This window comes from Chelonia mydas, chromosome 1 (genome assembly GCF_015237465.2).
Source record: "Chelonia mydas isolate rCheMyd1 chromosome 1, rCheMyd1.pri.v2, whole genome shotgun sequence".
Classification (NCBI taxonomy): Eukaryota; Metazoa; Chordata; order Testudines; family Cheloniidae; genus Chelonia; species Chelonia mydas.
Genome location: NC_057849.1, coordinates 6860458 through 6868746, shown reverse-complemented (window position 1 = coordinate 6868746; position 8289 = coordinate 6860458).

Sequence of the window (8289 nt, the reverse complement as noted above, 5' to 3'; positions counted from 1 at the left end):
ATAGTCAGTTCATCATCCCGTGATACAGGAGTTAAGAAAAACAGGCCATGGCCACCTATTCAATCCTGGACGCTTACGTGTGAGTCTAGGGCCAAGTCTACACTACCCGCTGGATCGGCGGGTAGTGATCGATCCCCGATTGCTCTGCTGTCGACTCCAGAACTCCAACAGGGATAGAGGCGGAAGCGGAGTCAACAGGGGAGCAGCGGCCGTCAATCCAACGCCGCGAGGATGCGAAGTAAGTGATTCTAAGTCAATCTAAGATACGTCAACTTCAGCTATGCTATTCTCAGAGCTAAAGTTGCGTATCTTAGGTCGATTCCGCCCCCCCAGTGTAGACCAGGCCTAGAAGAGCTACTGATTTCCACTCTTTAGGGAGAAGTTCAGAAGGAGTGTAAGATGCGGAGTAGTGGAAATGGAGCTGTTCCCACTCGCTGGTCAGAGAGGACAGGGCACTGGGGGAAGGAGACCAAGGCAGGCAGCAGCATTTACAAAGTGCTCGTGGAGAGCCAGGGGACTGGTAAGATGTTGGCCCATGAACAACCATATCAGTGGCTGTTCCAACCTCAGAATTCCGGTCAATACAGTGAATCAAGAGAAGGGGTGTGGAGGTTGTTTTCCATTACACCTGGCCTGTCACACTGTCCAAATCATAAAATCATAGATCTGCTGGCATTGCCCCTACATATACATCCCAAAATGCCATTGGCCTTCTTGGCTACAAGGGCACACTGTTGACTCATATCCAGCTTCTCATCCACTGTAATCCCTCAGTCCTTTTCTGCAGAACTGCTGCTGAGCCATTCGGTCCCTAGTCTGTAGCGGTGCATGGAATTCTTCCGTCCTAAGTGCAGGACTCTGCATTGGTCCTTGTTGAACCATATCAGATTTCTTTTGGCCCAGTCCTCTGATTTGTCCAGGGCCCTCTGTATCCTATCCCTACCCTCCAGCGTATCTACCTCTCCTCCCAGTTTAGTGTCATCTGCAAACTTGCTGAGGTCTTGCAGAGCTCTTCTGCAGTCACAGTCCTGGTGCTTCCTGAGTGCTCTGGGAGCTGCATTTTCCATGCACCAGCTGTGGACAGGGGCTATTCAAGGGACACAGTCCCGCACCCTTCCTCCGTGCCCCATGCCAGCTGCTTGAGACTGAGTCGTGTCAGAGACGTGATTAACACAGGACCCCAGGAGAAGCCATTCAGGTAACATCCCCCGCCCATTATTGATGGCTCTGCACACAGAAGCATATTTCCTAGGACTCCTCCCCTCTGTTTGTGCTGCCCCAGCAATGCAAAGGGGTAGAAACAGGCCTCAGGTCTCCAACAGAGTCACAACAATCTCCTGTCTCAGCCCAGCCCATTCAGTGTAGGGTGAGCACCTTCTCAAAAGCCAAAAGCAGGACACAGGCAGGAGTCCTGCCCCCTACCATGGCCTCGCCCCTGGCCCTCTTCTTCCCCCTGAACTCCCACCTCCTGGTCCTCCTCTTTCCCCAAGCCTCACCCACTGACTAGGCTGGACATCACAGAGAGGCCATGGTAAGAGGAGCCCAGGGAGCAAGTGCTGCTCTGGGGAACCCCAGACCCTCCACCTGCCCCCTAACCTGGGGCATGGCCTCATAGCCGGTGGAGGGGGAGCTAAGGACCTCCTCCTCCCCCTAACTGTGAAAAGGGTGGCACTGCCCATGAGCCTTGGGCAGGCATGGATCGGCATGGCAGGTAATTCAGGACAAATGCTCTTCTAAAGTCATTCAACCCACACTGGGACTTGAACTCTGTATTTCGGGACTCTCCTGCCCAACTGGGGATGGGCAGTCCACCCTAATTCACCACTCCTTTTGCCCCACTACCACAGCCAGAGCCAGAGTAGCGAGCCCCCCTCTCCCAGAGCAGCCCAGAGCTTCCACACACCGCATGGCTGAACCAATGATCCCCCACCCCACCCCCAATGTTGGAGGAGCACTGGGCTGTCTGGAGCACTGCCAGCCATGCCGAGCTCACTCTCCTGAGTCCCCAAGACAGCCACCTAGATTAATGAGCTTGTGTTGTACTCCTGTGCAATGCAGAATGGTATAATTTGGGGTTTATACTCCAGTAAGGGAACAAAGGCTGGGGAGTTGGGAAATTGTCTGTTGTCTCCAGCCTGTCCTTGAGTGGCTCGCTAAAGCACGAAAGCCGCTCAATTAGGTGTGTGGCGCCACCTACTGTTGTGTTGGGTGATAACAAGGCTTGAAGAGGCTGTCTTTGTCACCAACAAAGCAGTGTACGATTGGCCAGCCATGCTGGAGGGTTGAGCGGCACAGGGGTTCCCACAGCACCAAGACTGCACCCTGGGGGTGACAACCAGTCACAGCGGTCTGTGTTTCTCAGCTTCCTGGTTTCATCAGTAATCTCCATGGAGTGCAGCGAGATTCCTGAAGAAGCTGAGTAGCACGTACTTCCTCCTCAGCTACCCTGGAACCTGCATAGCACATAAGAATGAAAAGTTCCCTGTGCGAACCCTGCAACTGGCAGCGAGTGGCCACAGCAGCACCAGGGAGGCTTAGCCTGTCCAGGCCTATGTCCACCACTGGCACTGCCCCCCGTTCAGTCTTTGTTCCTCAGGTGTTTCCAGGAGTTCCCCTGTGTAGGGAGTGAGGCCAAGAGATGGTGTTATTCCCCAGCTTAGATAGTGGAAAAATACAGGTAACCAAAATGGAGTTCAGTGTCATGTGGTCTGGTCACATGCTGTCAAGGCTGAATCCCCACTCTGTCACTCCGAGTGCAGAAGGTGGGGGCCCACAAGGAGTCTAAAAAATAATACTGGCCACTCCAGGCTTGTAGTACAAAGGTTACAGCTTTTCTCTGACCGTGGCTTGGTAATTGCTGCCACCACCCAAATGCAAAACAACAAAAACAAAATAAAAAAACTTGGACCTAGGAAGGAGCACTTGGGAATTCCTCTCTGTGGGGGACCCGCAAGACCTCCCCCCTCCGCCCGCTGGGGAAGTCCTGAAAAAGAAAACAAAGGAAATTAGCTATTGCCACCAGCTAATCAAACAGCATGTGCACAAACCTCTTAGGACACCAAAAATCCAGTCCTCTTCTTAAAAAAGGGAAATTTTATTAAAAACAAAGAGGAAGAAGAATACATCCAGAACTAAGGCTTTTGCTAGATTTGAAAAGAGCAATTCCAAATATTAAGCACCCAAAATAGCTTTCTTGGGGGTTCAGCTTAAAGGTTACAAGCAAACAAAAGGATCTGGGGTTAGCACAGAGGAGCTCCAAAAGTCAAAATAAAGAAATAAACCTAATCATGTCTATTTAACCATGCCCTGTCCCATGATTTCTTCTCGGTATGGAAGATGAATTTTCATACCTGGTTCAAGCCTTACACAGCATTGCTGCTTTCAGCATTGCTGGTCCCTGTCTCCTTCTCCAGAGAACAACAGACAAAGGGAAAGTTTCTTTCCCAATTTGAAAAGTTCTAGCCTTCCCATTGGCTCTTTTGGTTAGGTGCCCACTCCTTTTGTTTTACCTCTGGGCTTGTTCACCCTTTACAGGTAAAGCAAAGAGAGAACAGACACCAAGAGGGATTTTACAGCTAACTGCCTGTCTGGGTGTTCATAAAAGGGAGCTACCCCCCCTACACCTTCATTTATCACATGCCCCCCAAATCACAGACAGTGCTGGCCACCCTGGTTCAGGTCAGGTCCACGCCGGCTGGGATTTCTTCCTGGAGGTTTAGGAGAGAGAATTAATAAGTTATATGCACCGCTAATTTTACTAATAATTATATGAAGAACTAAACAGTACTTTTTCCATTTTAAGGACTACAATGCCTTAGAATGCAGGGACATTTTTACCAGGCTGATTCTGGGAAACCTTCCTGGGAGAGTGCATCAACCTCTTTGTTAGCTGAAATGTGTTGTATCTCAACATCAAAGTGTTGACTAGCTAAACTGCAGCGAAGATGTTCTTTGTTCGTCTCTCTGACTGTGTGAAGCCACTTCAGCGCAGCATGGTCAGTCTGCAGTTGGAAGCGCAGTCCCCAAATGTATGGGCGTAGCTTCTCCAGAGCATACACAATGGCATAATCTTCTTTTTCGAAGAGTGACCAGTGGCTTTGCCTCTCAGAAAGTTCTTTTGCTGAGAAACACAACAGGATGCAATTGTTGATGTGGTCCTTATTGCATTTAAACTCCTCCTACACCATGCTCGGAGCCATCTGTGATTCCCCAAGAATCTGAGGATACAGCCACATCATCAAGGTAGGTGACTGCAAATTCCCCAGATCCAGCCAGAAGGTTATATACCAATTTCTGGAAGGTGGAGGGTGCATTTCACAATCCGAAAGGGAGCTACCCCCAACACAGAAACTTAATTTATCTCACATGCCCTTGCATGCCCGACTGAGTCATAGGAGCCATTACCAATAGGCTGTCTGGAACATTCTCAGGAAGGCTCGCCTGGTGAGGGATAAACTTCTCTTAAGGCCTATTGTTTCCCCTAATGGCCTATTACCCTGAACCGGCCCTTCACAATTAGCCGTCTTCAATGGAAACATTCTGCCTGGTGGTTGTCAAGCCAGTGTATCCACATTTGGAACATAGATACATAGTCTATATTCATAAGTTCAGATATAAAAATGATACATGCACACAAATAGGATCATCATTTTCTGGAAACCATAACTTTTTCATAGACACCTGAGAGGCTATATTTTGTAGAAGATATGTCAGAACTATGTCATAAACATATCGCAAGGATACTACTGTGATGAATATGCGGGCAGTGTCACAACCGTCTCCTCGGCTGCCCTGGAACCTACAAGGTGCAAATAATAAGCTCAGGGTTTTTGGGACGAGACAAGCTTTTCCCCAGGTTGGCTTCAGGTCTCAAGAGAGGTGGAGTGGCACGGCTGAGTCGGAGGAGCAGCTCCATCCCCGTGGGCTGTGGAGGCTCTGGGCATCTCCAGGATGGGGGGGGGCTTGGCATTCCGGGTGCAGGGTAGGGTGTGCCTCGTGCAGAAGGCGTGGGGCCGGCGGGCTCGCCTCCCTGAAGAGTGACAGAAATGTAGGAATCTCTAAATCTGTGGTATGCTCACCCCCTGAATACTTTGTGTAGTTCTGGTCACCCCATCTCAGAAAAGATATATTAGACTTGGAAAATGTACACAAAAAGGTGACAAAAATCTTTAGGGGCAGGGAACAGCTTCCATATGAGGAGAGGAAAAGTCTGGGTATTTTCAGCTTGGAAAAGAGATGACTCAGAGGGCATATGAGAGAGGTCTGTAAAGTCATGATTGATGTGGAGGAAGTGATTGAGGATGAGCTATTTGCCCCTTCTCAGGGGTTACCCGTGAAGTTAATGAGCATCAGGTTTAAAAGAAACAAAAGGAAGTATTTCTTCACACAAGGCACAGTCAGCTGTGGAACTCATTGCTAGGTGACGTTGTGAAGGCCAAATGCGTAACTGGGTCCAGGTAAGATCAAGGGAGAGAGGTTCATCAGTGGCTATTAGCCAGGATAGTGAGGGACGAAACCCCATGCTCTGGTGTCTCTAAACCACTGACTGTCAGAGGATGGGAGCTGACGACGGAGGATGAAACACTTAATAATTCCGCTGTTCTGTTAATTGCCTCTGAAGCATCTTGACTGGCCATTATCAGAAGACAGGACACTGGGCTAGATGGACCATTGGTCTGAATCCATGTGGTCATTCTTATGTTCTGAATCTGTTCCTCTGATGGATGGTTTGATTCAGACAAGCCTTTTCCAGGAGCTCTCTCCATTATAGAGCTTGTGTAGCCACCATCCATGGTAGGGTGACAGTACATATAGTTTCAATATGTATCTTTTTTGGCTAGGACAGTCCCTTTTTTAAGTCCTGTGTCAGACTTTTTTTTTTTCCAAAGGAGGCATTTGTCCTGTTTCCTCTTGCTGACTTGATCAGCTGGGAAAAGCAAAGAGGACATATGCCCACTTCTGTCAAAAAAGTGGGGAAGTGGAGAGTGGAGGAATGTTTGGGGGAAGTGAGTGGAGATGCCAGCCACCCACAAGGGATGAAGCAGAGCAGTGGGGGAGGAAACAGCCTCCTGAAACCTGAGGGGGCCCCTACAGAGCTACAGCAACAGCATCTCATGGGGTTGGGAGGCTTAATGCGATCATCTGGGGGTCTCCTGTTTTCTCTTTGGGAAATATAGTCACCATAAGAGGCTGTCAGTGTGGCAGGCTGATGGAGGGCTACTGCCAGTTAGTGGCATGGTCCTGTAGCACAAGTGACAGAGGCTGATGGTTTGAGCTGGAGCTGGGCTGGAAAACACACAACATTTTGACCCAAACTAAAATGTCTCCTTTGCATCCTTTTTTGGGGTGTGTCATAAAGATAAAGGAAAAGGTAACCACCTTTCTGTATACAGTGCTATAAAATCCCTCCTGGCCAGAAGCAACATCCTCTTACCTGTAAAGGGTTAAGAAGCTCAGCTAACCTGGCTGGCACCTACCCAAAGGACCAATAAGGAGACATGATACTTTCAAATCTTGGGGTGGGGGAAGGGTTTTGTTTGTGCTCCTTCTTTACCTGGTTGTCCTCTCTTGAGACTGAGAGAGATAAGACAGAAATCCATTTTCTCCTGCCTATCCTAATCCAAGTCTCCAATACTGCAACCAGTGTAGGTAAGCCAGGCAAGAAGGATGAGTTTGTCTTTTGTTTTATGTGAATTTTCCCTGTCTTAAGAGGTACGTTTATTCCTGTCTTTTTTTTGTTGTTGTAACTTTACGGTTTTGCCCAGAGGGGGATCCTCTCTGTTTTGTATCTGAATACCCTGTAAAGTATTTTCCATCCTGATTTTACAGAGATGATTTTTACCTTTCTTTTTTTAATAAAACCCTTCTTTTCAGAACCTGACTGATTTTTCCACTCTTCCAAGATCCAGGGGTTTGGGTCTTTGATGGTTTTGTAACCAATTGGTTAGGATATTATTCTTAAGCCTCCCCAGGAAAGGGGGCATAGGGCTTGGGGGGATATTTTGGGGGAAGACGTCTCCAAGTGGTCTCTTCCCCTGTTCTTTGTTTGAAATACTTGGTGGTGGTAGCATAGGGTTCAAGGAGAAGGCAAAGTTTGTACCTTGAGGAAGTTTTTAACCTAAGCTGGTAAGAATAAGCTTAGGGGGTCTTTCATGCGGGTCCCCACATCTGTACCCTAGAGTTCAGAGTGGGGAAGAAATCCTGACAGGGTGATTTTCATAGAAAATGGAACATTGTTCTCTGAAAGCTCAGCTGCCATGATGCTGCCGAGCTGCAGCTGCCTGGATCCCCAAGAGAAATGGGAGGCTTTTCATCTGCCTCGTCCTCAGAACATAAATGATGGTTGAACTGTTGAGGACCCCAGGCCTTGGCCACTAGTTAAGTCGAGGGGATGGAAGGCCATAAGGGTTGGGGAAGTCTCCCTGCTCTAGGCCTAAGGGCTTCTTGTCAACCCCCCTTAACGGAACTCAGGCCTGGCTGGTTTGAGTAAGCTCTTTTGCTCTTAAAACAATGTTGCTGCTGCAGATAATGCCTTATAGTGGAAGGTTTGCTGACGCCAAGTTAAAGATAACAGGAGGAGACTGTTACAAGGCCAGACAGGATGTGCTGGTTGTTTAAGTTGCTAGGAATGCTTGTTAGAGGTTTCAGGAAATAAACATTGTTGTAACCCATATAAGGAAGGCAGAGTATTTGTGCAAAGCTTTGATTGGCTGATGTGTAGTGCAGTAGCATTAAGGAACATAAAAGTGTGTGTAATGACCTGCTCTGGTGTGCAGGATTTGAGATTTCTTTATTTGGAATTCCAAATAAACTTTTCTACTTCTCCACCCCGTTGCGATTATTGGGTGACTCATACCGGGCAATGAACCCCTGCTGTTGCTTGCCTTAGGCACGCTGTGCCGGCAACAACTTTTGGCATCCCTGGGTGAGCTGCGTGGCTGCAATTTATCCTTGTCCGGATCCCTTCCGGCGGTCGAGGATTGCAGCAACAACCGACGCCCAGCGCGCACCGGTGAGTTCATCGGGGCCTCGGAGGAGACGCAGTTTGATTGACCCCAGAGGGCATGACAGTGCAATGCACTCACATAGTGGAGAAGTACCGAGGGTGACGGTGGGAGGAACCGGTCCTTCGGATAAAGTAGGAACTTTGTGAAATCCGGATTGTGCTCTCTGTTTGAACTTGGGGACGCCCAGAGTTACCCTGTAGGTATGGGACAGGGACAGAGCACGGGAGGTAGGGCACAGTGCAAGCCCCTAGAGTGTATTTTAGTAAATTGGAAGGTATTTGGA